Here is a 14,503-nt window from a genome sequence, read left to right on the forward strand (position 1 = left end):
ACAACTGATAGTAGCTTGTACAATTACGGTCATAGAAACAATCACATAACAGTGTGGAGGACCTTTCTTTTCAAGAAATAAAGCACTCAGAGTAGATTCAACAGATTCATCTACAGCTGATCTAATTGAAAGGAATTGTAGTGGCCCTTCATTTTCATTTCAGGTGAAGAGCCACTTCTCAGAAGACAAGATTCCCTATGCAGAAACTTTATCCATGGTGGCGGCATGGATTTTGCATGTATTTACTTGGCTACTCTCTGGGAACAGCACAGGAACATACATCACCATTTGCCAGTTGACAATTTGAAGTGCTAACAGATACCTTTAAATGCCTTTGAAGCTGGGTACTTAAGGACTGCTTTTCACTACATGAACCTGCCTGGACTTTTTGATCAGAGTCCCTTGACCATATCCCTTCACCTATGGAAATGGTGGATAGTGCTGCAGCAAGGAATGTCCTCTCCAGAGAAGTTCACCTTGTATCAACGCCATTATCTTTTAGACCCTATTATATATTGGGCAGCAGCGATATAAGAAGATGCTGAAAGGCATCATCTCATACCGTGTGGGAGGAGGCAATGGTAAACCCCTCCTGTATTCTACCAAAGACAACCACAGGGCTCTGTGGGCACCTGGAGTCAAAACTGACTTGACAGCACACTTTAATTTATATTTTAAACTTAGGGAAAGACTTTGGATTAGCCCAAGTTCTGGCACATTATGTACCTGGTTTTTAGTTGTTTTTGTTTGTTTTAAATAGATTTTTAAATATCTTTACATATCTTTATTTAAACAAATTTACAACACTAAACAACATTGAGCCAAACACAACAACACAACCTAATACAACAAACCCCTATTCACCAGTCCATTCAAATTCTAATATTTGTCTAAGGTAGGAAAACAATCATAATTTCCCTGAAATTAAAATCTGACCAAATTATATAAAAAACATTATTTGTAGCCTGGTTTGAACAGGACCAAATAATATGAGTTAGCTTTTCTGATATCGTGATATGTCATAAGTTCTTATATCAGATATCCATCAGCATGGTTTGATTTTTCCAATGTTTGGCTATAGCTAATCTGGCAGGAGTTACCATATACAAAATTATTATTTTTTAATGTCACATCTGTATTGGGTGCAGAAAAATACATTTACTAACCCAAGTTGGGAGCTTAATCCTATTTTATAGTTTGTAATCCTGTCCATCTCTGTGAATACCTCTGTCCAAAAGGATGAGACCCTAGCACAAGCCCACCAAAGATGAAAATAGGTACTCTTCATCCCGCAACCACTGCAGTCTTTTTGGAAATATGCTATTTTAACCATGTATGGTGTCATGTATGGAAAACTTTGAGAAGGTTCTCCTTTTTGTGGCTGGCAGCTGCTACTTTCTACTATTTTAAGCACTTTATTTTAATATTGAATTTTATGTATGTTTACTTATTCTATCCTGGGAATTTTGGGCTGCTCACTTCCAAAACAAAAAATAATTAATTGTTGAGCAATATATTGATGAACAATAAATAATAATTGATAATTGATGTACAATAAATAATTGTTCATCTCATGAGAGGAATGCACATGGAAAGAAAGACAGAAAGAAAGAAGGAAGGAAGGAAGGAAGGAAGGGAGGGAGGAAGGAGAGAGAGAAAGAAAGAAAGAACGGACTTTCTACAGCACATTTTGTGAATTACATGCAGGGTCTACTGAAGAAGCTTCAGTGTAGGAAATTTATCTAATGTGGTCCTTGGTAGAACATAAATTATTTGTAAGCATTTGAGTAACCGTAAAATGATAAGCCATTTTTTGAAGATGCATAATGCAAGCTCTTAAGCAAAACATAAGAAAATTCTACCTTTAAATAGTTTATGGAGAGTTCTTTTAGGAATTAATCTTTATTAAATCATCAACCTTCTATGGAAACTTTGAAAATAATGCAAAATTTCAAGCAGGTATATTCTATTCATTTTTAAGAACCATGGTGAATGGTATGATCCTTTCTTATGTTCTGGACAATACCTTTCCTCATAGAAATTCCCCATGAGGATTTCTTCACAGTATTAACATTCACACTACTGTGTGATGTTGATATTGTCACACTTTATTAGAGATTGTCAAGCTTGTACAGTTAAGCCAGTGGTGAAATAAAACATCATTCCATACTGTTGATGCCTTTCCTTTGTTTTAACCAGCTCTTTCCAGGAAGTTGGATGAACTTTTCTTATTTGAAACTCCTAGCCAAATTCTTGACCTTCGATATCCTGCAGAGATGAGCTTGCAGTCTGTTTTAAGAAACAAAATCTAACTTTTTTCCATTCCAAACCTTCTCAATTGTTGCTTTTGAAATTCAGCTTTCATAGTTCCTTTGGAAACTTTCCTTTGGAAACCTTAACTGAAACTTAACTTCCAGTTAAGGTTCAGGCTATTGTTCGGTGAAATTAACCCTAATATAAATAACATTAATCAGCTTACCAAATGAGGACATCATTTCAGTTTTCTGTTGCACAGTGGTTGGGATGAAGGGAAGGTCACCGACCCAGCACTTCTCCTCCTCCTGGATTGCTCCCGGGTCATGCCCCGCCATCCTCTGCCAGCGCTGGCCCGCACTCTAATTTTTGCACTGCTGCAAGAATGTTGCGTGATTTAGTCAAGTTGTGTCCAGCTTCTCTGTGGCCTGCCAGGCAGAGAAGGTCTAGGGTACCTGGGGGCCACCACTCTGGCTGCAAGTCTTGAGGAGGATTCTGGAGCATGGGGAGCAGTTTTGAGGCAAAGAAAGAGAAAGGGGCCCAGAAGCGGATCCTGGTGTAGTGCACCAACAAGCAGCTGATTGTTAGCAGCACAGGCACAGTAGCAACCAGCTTCTGAGCTGCTCACAGAGGTCCACACTGGTGGGCTGTTCAGTGAGGCAGGGTGGGATTTAGAGAAGGAATAACTGGTAGGGATGTGCAAAATGTTACTAACTCAATATGATTTGACTCGAAATGGGCCATTCCATGTGTTTCAAGCTGGAAACAAAATGCCCTCTAAATAAAGGGCCTGTTTCCATCTTGGAACAAAAGAACCCTGTCTCGATGTTTCAAGTGCCGTTTTGGAGGCCTGATTCCCCCCCCCCTTGCTGATTTCCTTTTGGCACCGGCTTCTGATTGGTTTACAATCTCCTTGCTTCTTGGTTGGCTTATGTTTCTTTTTCTTTTTTGACCAAAAAAGAATCACTGACCCAGAATCCACTGCCAGCCACAGTGCCGGCACTGCAGTAACATCATTGGCACATGTTGCTCTCTCACGTATAATTGTGACTCTTTACGTTACTTCCTAGCATTGCAACAGCTGCTCTCTGCCACAGGATGTGGTGGCAGCCAACAACCTGGATGGCTTTAAGAGGGGTTTGGATGACTTCATGGAGGAGATGTCTATCAATGGCTACTAGTCGGAGGGCTGTGGGCCACCTCCAGCCTCAAAGGCAGGATGCCTCTGAGTACCAGTTGCAGGGGAGTAATGGCAGGAGAGAGGGCACGCCCTCAACTCCTGTCTGTGGCTTCCAGCGGCATCTGATGGGCCACTGTGCGTGTGCGAAACAGGATGCCAGGCTAGATGGGCCTTGGGCCTGATCTAGCAGGGCTGTTCTTATGTTTCTTATGTAGAATATAGGCTGTTCCCAGTAAAGTTGCTTTTTGTAATTGGCTGATGGTGATTTCTGTAGCCCCTATGGTGTTGAGGTGCTCTTCAAGTTGTTTTGGAATTGCTCCTAGGGCGCCAATTACCACTGGGAATTTTTTGGTCTTTTTCTGCCACAGCCTTTCAATTTCAATCTGTAGATCTTTCTATTTTGTGATTTTTTCCATTTCTTTTTCTTCTATTCTGCTATCCCCTGTTATTGCTATGTCGATTATTTTAACTTGTTTTTCTTTCTTTTTGACTACAGTTATATCTGGTGTATTGTGTGGCAGATGTTTGTCTGTTTGTAGTCAGAAGTCCCATAATATTTTTGCATCTTCATTTTCGACCACTTTTTCAGTTTTATGGTCCCACCAATCTTTGGCTACAGGTAGCTTGTATTTTTTGCAGATGTTCCAGTGTATCATCCCTGCTACCTTGTCATGCCTTTGTCTGTAGTCAGTCTGTGCAATATTTTTACAACAGGTGATTAGGTAGTCCACTGTTTCATATTATTTTTTATTATTATTATTATTATTATTACATTTATATCCCGCTCTTCCTCCAAGGAGCCCAGAGCGGTATACTACATACTTGATTTTTCTCTTTCACAACAACCCTGTGAAGTAGGTTAGGCTGAGAGAAAAGTGACTGGCCCAGAGTAACCCAGCTAGTATTATGGCTGAATGGGGATTTGAACTCGTGTCTCCCTGGTCCTAGTCCAGCACTCTAACCACTACAACACGCTGGCTCTTATATGATTTGTATTGCCTTTTAAAAATAGATACAATCTGTTTATTAAAAATAGTTTGTTAGTGGCTTTGAAGCTGTACATACAAATATTTAAAATAAGTGAATACATACCTAATAGTATGTATGTCGCTAGTTTGCACAGCCCTGCCAGTGTAGGGCTGCTTGTGTGAAGCACCAGGATCTTAGCCAATTTCGAAGAGCAACAATCTCTAATCAACACCATCTGGAATCTTTCCAAGAGGTAGGAGCAGAACCACTATAAGACAGTGCCTCCCACCCCCAACACTCTCAGACATTCCAGAAGGATACTATGGCCGATAGTATCGAAAGCTGCCGAGAGATCCAAAGGGACCAACAGAGTCACACTTCCTCTGTCAATTCCCAACTGGAGATCATCCATCAGGCCAGCCAAGGCAGTCTCCACTCTGTAGCCCTCTCAAAAGCCAGTTTGAAATGGGTCTAGATAATCAGTTTCCTCCAAGACTGCCTGGAGCTGAGAGGCCACCACCCTCTCAGTTACCTTGCCCAACCATGGGAGGTTGGAGACAGGCCTATAGTTACTGAATTCCGAGGGGTTTAATGCAGGCTTCCTTAGAAAAGGTCTAATAATTGCCTCCTTAAGATGGAGGCATTCTGCCCTCCCTCAGAGAAGCATTTATGATTTCTACCAGGCCTCCTACACAGGGGCGTAACGATAGGGGAGGCAGGGGGGCACGTGCCCCAGGCGCCACTTCGCAGGGGGCGCCAAAAAGTGCCCCCACTGATCCCCTTCCTTCTCCGAATTTTTTTATTTTTTGCAAAAAAAAAATTTTTTTGGTAAAAATTTTTGAGTCCGGGTCAGCGGCGGCGCCCCTCCCCCCCCCTCAGTGCAGGCGTGACTTGCAGTCATGAGATCTTTCCGGGCAGGGCGCTACCTCCCTTGTGTATCCGCCTAAGGACAGGCCTGTTTGGGTTAGGCTAGGTTACTAACAGACTCGCCGTTCTTCCTTTGACCAAAGTAGTAAGGCATTCTCATTTGAAACTGGGCTGCTAATGCTAGTGCATGGCAGTTCCACTGGAAAGTGCTTGCTGGGGTAGCCAGGCAGAGGCAGACTGAAGGCTTCTTGGGAGGCATGTTGGGAACCCGGGCAGCAGTGGCGGCGGCTGCAGAAGCAGCAACGGCACGGCAGCCTCCAACGACCGCACCCCTCACCCACTGCCACGGCTGGAGGCGGCGGCGGACTGAAGCGGCTGCGGAGCGAGCCAGGCGGCAACCGGGTGACGGTGGTGCTGGGCGCGCAGTGGGGGGACGAAGGCAAAGGCAAGGTGGTGGACCTCCCCTGGCCACTGAGGCCGACCTCGTCTGCAGGTGCCAGGTGGGTGCGGCCGGCCGGCGGCGCAGCGCTCCCTCCCTCCCTCGGCTGCCCACAACCGGCTTGCCAACGTCTCAGGCAGCTCCTGCGGCTGTGCTTTAAAATCAGCAGCCCGGCTTGCAGCAGTCGGCGCGCACGGCTTCTCTCTGGATGGAGACTTGGAGTCTCTGCGCCACTCACTGTTAACTGCTACGGACCAAGGCTGGCTGTGTGTGTGTGTGTGAAGGCAAGGGGACAGTTGGCAACCCTGGGCTCCTTTCCCCGTCACACACAGCTCGTCCTGTCCTCCCACTTGCTGAATTTGTCTTAACGAATGTTTTATTTTGTTGTAAACCGCCCAGAGACGTAAGTTTTGGGCGGTATAGAAATGATTTAATTAATAAATAAATAAATATTTACTTGGTGTTTCTTGAGGAAATGCCCTGACTGACTTCGAACAAACTCACCTTGCACTGAGAGGGCCATTTGTCTCAAACCAGCTAACCAAGAGGCGGATCTCCGCCTCCCTCAGCTTGCCGCCGCCGCGTGGGCGGCTCTGTGTTGTTGATTCCGAGGCACTGAGAGCCTGTTGCTATGGGGGTGCCGCTTCCTTAGCAAACGCTGTTGTTGCGGGGAGGAGACAGGGAAGGGTCAGCCACGACAGTTGACGAGAAGAACGATTGGGAAAGGGGGTGGTAGAGCGCTCCTAACTCGTCAAAGTAGCGCTGGGTCACCGACAGCAGGGCAGGTGCTGGTCCCTAGTGGAAACGTTGCCAGTGCCAGTGCTGAGTTGCCTTTTCTCTGACTCCTTGATTGGCAGTTATGGCAGGCACTGGTTGATCTGCGATTCCTCTGCTGTGTGAAACAGCGTCTTGTGTTATGGAGTGCAACCTAGGAACAGTATTTCAAGAAATGACAACAGCTGGGTTGGTAAATAGCGAATAGCTGGTCAAAATTCTTCAGTAAATATGGCTGGCTGGTCCTGGAGCACATCCAGTGAAATATATCCCTGTTCCCTTGTGACTTCAGTTGGCCTTTCTTACAAGATACAAAGGGAATTGTATGAACTGTGTTCCTGTGAAACAAGACTAAATGCAGATAAAGAGAGAGGCAGAGCCAGCTCTGAAGACAAGGGCTCTCTAAAAAAGGAAAAGGCTGCCCCGCACCTCCTCTTCCTTCTCCGGAGCTAGTTAGGGATCCTCTCCAAATGCCTCCCTTTCTCCCTGCTCTTCCCCGCCCCGCGCCAGCCCCAGTTCTCAGGGAAGACGAGGGCTCTCTAAAAAAGGAAAAGGCTGCCCCACAACTCCTCTTCCTTCTCCAGAGCCTTCGAAGTGACTCTAGCTGGTGTCAAGGGGCGCAGAGTGCACATGAAGCACCCCCTCTTTTTTGCACCCTAGAGTTGAAAACAGGCAGGAGAAAAGAAAAGAAAAACCAATGGGTTGGAATTAACCCCTTTGAGGGACCCCAGTTCTGCCAGTCGTTGCGGCAGGAGGAGGCAGAGGCCAGAATTCCTTTCGTCCTGGAAAAAAGAATAGAGGAATAAAACAAGGACTCCTAGGCTAATGAGGAAGAGGGCATTAAAAAGACTAAATATGGTGGAATGCAATTTGGGGGCTGTGGTCCTTTGCTTTGCTATCTTAATATGTGTGTGCATGTGTATTATGTGTGTTGGGAGAATTTCTATAAGAACATCAAAGATACGTTCTGTCTGGTGGTGTTTGGTTGCCAGACAGGTGCTTCTTGGACACTCACAGGCAGGGCATGAAAACCACAGCTCTACCACTATACCTGGTGTTCAGATATACTACCTTTCTACATGGAGGTTCCCCTAAACTACTGTGGTTAAGAACTGCTGTCGCTAGACCTCTCTGTCTCCCTGAATTCTCCTAATCTCATTTTAAACCCATCTAAAACCAAGTGTCAAATCTTGTGGCAGTGAATTTTGTAAGATAATGGCAGGTTGTAAGAAGCATTACTTTTATACTGGCTGCGTAGAAATATCAACCCCCTTAAGGACTGACTGATCCGGGTGTTTTTAGCATGCAGGTTTTAAAAATCTGTTTGGGCTGGAATCCATCTGCAAAACAGATGTAAACCTTCATTGCCCAAAATGTACACTCAGTATATCTTTTGCACTAAGCATATTCATACATGACACACAACATTCATGAGAGAGGCTCAGCACATTACAAGTGTAAACAGAAGGAGTTGCGGATGTCTTCCAGTCTCACCAGTTGCATGCTCTGATCTAGTGCTATTTGCATGGAAAACGTGTATTGCGTGTTTTTACAGCTTTATGTGATTGCTATTGTACTGATGGGGGGGGCGCAATTTCAGTGCTTGCCCTGGGCGCCGTTTTCCCTAGTTATGCCTCTGCTCCTACAACAGCCTCCCTACTAGATAGAACAAGCTATGTTGGACAAGGGTCAAGAGAACAAGTGGTAGGCCTCACCATTCCAAGAGTCTCTCCACATCCTCAGGAGTCACAAACTGAAACCGATCCAGTCGAACCACATAAGAGGGGTTGCTGGACACTTTCTATTTAGACATTGAATTAATTGTGGATTCTCCATCTAAGTTGGCTCAAATCCAAGAGATTTTATCTTCAGAAAATTCTTTAAACTCATCACAGCAGGTAATTGATGGCTCCAAATTCTGATTCAAGGGGGGGCACATACTAGCCCCCTCACAACCATGAATAACTCCACTGGACATGAACTCGCAGATGCAATGTGGGCAGAAAAGAACCGCTTCTTTGCCGTACGTATTGCCTGAGCATAGATCTTTAAATGTGTTCTGTGTCGCAATCTGTCAGATTCAAGACAAGTCTTTCTACGCTTGCGCTCCAGTCGCCTGCCTTACTGCTTCAGCCCTCGTAGATCTTCTGTATACCAAAGGGCCAGTTTTGTAGTGGGTCGGAGGGGACACTTAGGAGTAATCATGTCTACTGCCCTGGTGAGCATGTTGTTCCAGTTCTCCACCAGGGCATCAACAGGATCACCAGCAAAGCCAACATTAAATCCCTCCAAGGCTTCTTGGAATCATATAGGGTCCAATAACGTCTTCGGGCAGACCATTCTAATAGGCCCATTGCCCCTGTGGAGGTGGAAAGTGGTTGCAAGTCTAACCTTGACCAGATGGTGGTCTGTCCATGACAATGGGGAAATCACAGGAGTCCCCACCCACGGAACACCACCCTGATCAGAGTAATAGACCAAATCAAGTGTGTGACCTGCACGTTGGTCCAGAGACCACTTGGGGTAGGCCCATAGTTGTCACGGGCTCTATGAACTCCTCAGCTGACCCGGACTAATTGGTCCCGAAATGAAGATTAATGTCCCCCAGCACCAAAAGTCTAAGAGACTCCAACACAGGTTCTGTGACCAAGTCCGTAATCTAAGTAAGGGATTCTGTTGGGCAGCGGGGCGATCGGTACACTAACAGAAGTCCCAATCTTTCCCTGGTCCCCAAACACACATTCAATATGGTCTGATACCCCAACAAGGATCCTGATACGGGAGATGTTATCCTTATAGACCACAGCCACTACACCTCCCCACCCATGTCCCCTCACCTTCTCCTCTACAGACTACCCTGAAGGAAGAAGCTGGGACCAAACTGGGCCACTAGCCTCCCCCAACCAAGTCTCAGTGATGCACACCAGGTCGACCCCTTCATCCATAATCAAATCATGGATGAGTTCTGGGGTTTTTTGGACTGACCTGGCATTGCAAAGGAGCAAGTTAAGGCTATGTGGGTTGTTGGCATTCATCCCCAAGGTCACAGAGCTGGCAGGACAGCTGGAGGGGGAGACAGCTATTAAATTTCTGACTTCCCTTCCCCTGGAATGGCCTGTTGACCTGCCAATGTTACTTCTTCTATTCCCCACCACCACCGGAATAGCTGCCCCACATTCAATGAAGGCCCCCCCCTGTTTCCCCAACTCCAGACAAACCCATACACATTACAACTACTTCAACCCAATCTCAGAAACAAAGCTGGCACACTTACTGCTGCAACTCCTGAAACAGCCAAACTGAATATAGTGTAGCCCAACCCTCAGCCCTACACCAAAGAGCGGCACCAAAGGCCGGCCCCCTTTGGTGGCCAGCTTTGGCGACCTCCTGCAGGCTGGCCATGCCACCAGCTGCATCGCCTGCCGCAGCCCCCTTCCTTAAAAAGCCTCCAGAGTCCTTCCTCTTACGAAGGATTCTCGGCAAGGCTGATGTAATCAATCAGTGCCCGCAGGTGGTAAAGTTCAGGCATTTGGAGGAAGGGAGGTTCCCAGTCAGGCAGCAGGACTGTGCTGGTCTGAGTTGTCCCGGCCAGCAAACCAAGGATGGGGGAGGCAGGTGAAAGACTCCCAGCTGTCCAACAAAGAAGGCTAGATGGTAAAGAATCAAAGCTCACCTCCTCCGATCTTCTTCAGAAGATTTGAACCTAATAATTGTGGTTTTTAATCTGACTTTTTAAAAAATGTAGTTAATTTTATTACTATTATTGTATCTGTGTCTATCTTATTGTTGTGAGCTGCCCCAAACAGTAGTGCATTGGAGGGGCAGGGTATAAATAAATAAATAAATAATGATGATGATAATGATGTTCATAGTGCATCTGGAAATTTCTACTCAAGCAAAATATCTGACACATTTCATGGACTGCTAAATACTTTTAATAGTAGCATGATTTCACAGAGGGCATTAATCTTAGTTCCAATGTTCCAGCCTGACCATTATGCCGCATACTAAATGATAGGTCAGTTGCTAAAGTCTCTAGGTTAGAGTGAGTAAAAATAGGTCTTCAGACAGGAGGAAAAGCTGTGGAAAACAAGGTCTTCTTGATGAGAGTCTCATATACAAAAGCTTTGCCATAAATCTCATGAAAACATAGTGTGCCTGGCATATCCTGTCCAGTATGAAATATATGCTCACCTTCCTGTTTTAGTCTTCAAACACTATTCCACAGTGGGCTATCTTGCTTTGTTGACTTTAAACATGAATTTCTCTTTGCAGCCCCTAGAAAAACCAATATCTGACATTGTCCTGACAGTACTTCCTGAATTTCATTAGTACATGCTACAAGATCCATCCCTACCTGGATTTCAATATCTTATCTTCCTGAGGTAGGGTCAAGGGGAGTGAGGTGTTGACATGACAAATGAGGAAATATTTAATCCAGATGCTGCAGTGACGAAAGCTGGCTATTTGTACATTCCTTCTCCTCTGAAATTAGAGATGGGGAAAATGGACAAAATTTGTTAAAAGGTACACTCTTTAGCCAACATAGAATTATTCATAATCCCTTAAGTATAATTTCGGACTTTGTCTAGTCTCATTTTTAAAAGTTCAAGTGGTGAGACTTCCATCACTTCTTAAAGGGGATTATTTTATAGTTTAATAAAGCGTGGCATTAGAACATTTTTCCTTCTAGTCGTCCAACATTACACCTTCTTAATATCAGAGTTGTAAGACTTTCCCACATCTGGAGAGTCCCTTTAAAATTTTCTCACGCTTTCTTCAGATATTTATAAGCCATTTGCCATATTCCATCCCAATCACTGTTTGTGGGAAAATATAGTGGTTTATTTTGGACCCAATACAGGAAACATTCAGCAGTGCAGTAGTTCTTCCTAGCCTCTGGCTATTCTCTTGAGAGCAATTGAGTAAACACTTGAAGACTTTCAGCTTGATCTAGCAACCAGTATAACATGACTACTTGAATCTAAACTGGCAGCTAGCCTACCCTATAGCTCTTGTGATATATGGAGAGCCTTGCCCAACAGCTACTGTAGCATTTTGTGACAGGCAAGCTCTTCCTGGAAAGCTCTGCTTTGCTTGCCTCTAAAGGCTTACCCATTAAGAGTCCTACTGTGCAAGGAAGAATAGTCACTTCTGAGCCAAAGTTCTGACACTTTATAAGCATGTCCCATATTAAAATAACATTTTTTGCAGGTAGTAATTAAGCCTAATAACACAGCACTGGGTTCAATTTATAGTTATAACTAATATTGAGAAGTATATTTCAGTGATCCTAGAGGAATCTCGCTCTCTGGGTACTCCATGAACAGACATCCTCCACACACATTACATCCCTCTAAGCAAAGGCTTTGCTACTTTGTCATGGGGTAGCTACCTCAACAAATCTGAAGGTGCATGATGAAGCCCCCTTGCTGAAGCTAAACAGGTCTAGGTTTAGTCAGTGCTTGGATGGAGAACTGCCTGGTCACCCATGTATACCACCCTGAGTCAGAGTTGCCAGAACCTAAGGGGTATACTCGTGGGTCAAATGGGCCGTAAGCCAGAATTTGGCTTTTTAAAAGCCAAATGTGGCCACCTAGCCCTGAGTTCCTGGAAGGAAGGTGGAATATTATTATAATCTTACAATCAAACAAACTGTGGCCAACATCCTGACTCACACAGCATTGGTGCTACATAAGATGTGTGTGTGCTGCTGATGGGATCAACTAACTCAGCAGTGGCAATCACAAGGGGATTGGATTTTGCCAATCTTCCCTTCTCCAGAAGTGCCCTATGCCACCCACAAATATGTTCATAAGTCACACAACCATCAGGGACATATTTTCAGGTGGCATAGGACAAATGCCACCCACCCCCACACGTGAGCACTAGTGCTGCATTATCTATCTATCTATCTATCTATCTATCTATCTATCTATCTATCTATCTATCATATTTCTATACTGCCTGACATGTGCATCCCTAGATGGTGTATGTAAGTTAAAATAGAACAAATATAAAACAGGATAAAATGATTAAAACAAATTAATTAAAAGCCTGAGAAAACAGGTGCTTCTTAAGATGCATTAGTCCAGAAGTCTTCAGCAGCACTGTATTGGTGCTTCTTCACACAGTGTGAATGCTATGTTAGTCAGGATTTTGGCCAATGTGCCCCTAAGTACAAACTTTCATTTTTTCTTATAATTCAATCAGTGGTCATCACTATTAAAATTCCTGCTGCAAGCCAAACAGGCCCACCAGACTGGGTAATTCCCTTCCTCCAAAAAGAGCCATCATAGTTTTCATTACTATTGAAATATGGGTAATCACTTCATTTAAAGTGCTCTTCTTTTTCAGTAGCCATGTGTAAAGCAGTATTTGTATGAAGAACATCCCATTTCTATAGCAGTTGCATCTTTGTTTCCAAATCCAGCGAAGAGCCAGCGTGGAGTAGTGGTTAGAGTGCTGGACTAGGACCGGGGAGACCCGAGTTCAAATCCCCATTCAGCCATAAAACTAGCTGGGTGACTCTGGGCCAGTCACTTCTCTCTCAGCCTAACCTACTTCACAGGGTTGTTGTGAGGAGAAACTCAAGTATGTAGTACACCGCTCTGAGCTCCTTGGAGGAAGAGCAGGATATAAATGTAATAATAATAATAATAATTAATAAAATCACCTAAATTCCTCTAGCCACTGTATTATAAGATGCCGGCACTGTACTAGGGTCTGTGTGTGCCTACATTTCTAAAGGGTCATTGACTTTTTAATTTTATTTCAACCACAACAAAGCAATGTAAGAGGATTAAATAATTTCTGGCCTTGTAAATGTTCTACCTGGGTGCGAGATTTCTCAATGAACAAGGCATAACACATTCTGCATATATTTTATTACATTTTAATGTTCTCCCCTTCTAACTGGGCAAAGAGGCACCTTTTTAACATGGTGATTTTCTTTATTTAGCAATGGGAGAGTAACTGGTCCTATCCACCCCCAGCACAGTACCTCCAGTGACTGTTGTTGGTGTCTATCTAATGCTTCCTTTTAGATTGTGAGCCCTTTGGGGTCAGGAAGATCTTATTCATTTATTATTTCTCTATGTAAACAGCTTTGGGAACTTTTGTTGAAAAGCGGTATGTAAGGAGTTGTTGTTGTTGTTTCAAGGAGTTCAGGGTGACATACATTGACCCTCCACATTTTATAATTACAACAGCCCTGTGAGGTAGGTCACTCAATTAATTTCGTGGTTAAGTGGGATTTGAACCTGTTCTGCTGTGGTATCCTAACCAGTACACTACACTGGCTCTTAGACTGAGACGTATGTAGCACATGGTTACATTTTCTGACTTACATGACCCCAGCTCAGTGTTATAAAGTAGCACCAATATTATGGCAGACTGAGCAAATATTTTTCTGGATTTTTCTTTCCCCTCAGAACAAGCCAATTTCACATCTGCTACACTAGTGTACTTGCGCATTCTTTCCATCTATAGTTCTTTCATCCACTGGTGAAATCCTGCAGAAGGAGGGCTGGTGGGAACAGAACATTAGGCAGTGATTTCACCCTCACAACTGCAAGGCACCAGACTTATTCACCCAAGTCCCATGAGGCGTTGGAATTGACGTGAGAAGAATAAGGATGAGAGCAAAAACAAGACCCATGAAATGCCCTGTCTGCACCTTGATCAATGTCAGTGGTGGCAAGCAGGCAGTACATCATACTCACCAGACCGTTTAGACAGAGAAACATTCTGGACTTGGGTTGGTTGCAATTATGGAGGACATGAAGACATTTCTTTTATTCTATGCCTGATTGACTGTTGGACTGGTACACCACTTCGCTGGGTGCTTCTACTCTTTAATGAGCTTTGAAGTATGTTAGAAGTTTATTTCACTTAGCTAGGCTAGCTAATAGGTTGTTTATCTTTTGTTATGATTGGGAAATCCATCTCAGTTGGGATGGTGGATCATAGAGTGCTGGAGTTCCCAAGACAAAAGTGGGATTGTTGCCTTTGGTAGTGAA

General features: G+C 44.2%; 2 long non-coding RNA genes across 2 annotated transcripts in view; one reads left to right on the forward strand and one right to left on the reverse strand.

Moving 5' to 3' along the window:
- Positions 1-14,503, forward strand: part of LOC128325044 (uncharacterized) — a 60,798-nt gene that overhangs the window by 13,223 nt on the left and 33,072 nt on the right. The window lies entirely within an intron of this gene.
- On the reverse strand, positions 2,107-6,494 carry LOC128325045 (uncharacterized). Its single transcript, XR_008307239.1, has 3 exons — positions 6,213-6,494; positions 2,480-2,630; positions 2,107-2,289 (listed from the first exon to the last, which is right to left on the reverse strand). It is a non-coding gene; the product is annotated as an uncharacterized LOC128325045 (long non-coding RNA).

Source organism: Hemicordylus capensis, chromosome 4, assembly GCF_027244095.1.
Source record: "Hemicordylus capensis ecotype Gifberg chromosome 4, rHemCap1.1.pri, whole genome shotgun sequence".
NCBI classification, from domain to species: Eukaryota; Metazoa; Chordata; class Lepidosauria; order Squamata; family Cordylidae; genus Hemicordylus; species Hemicordylus capensis.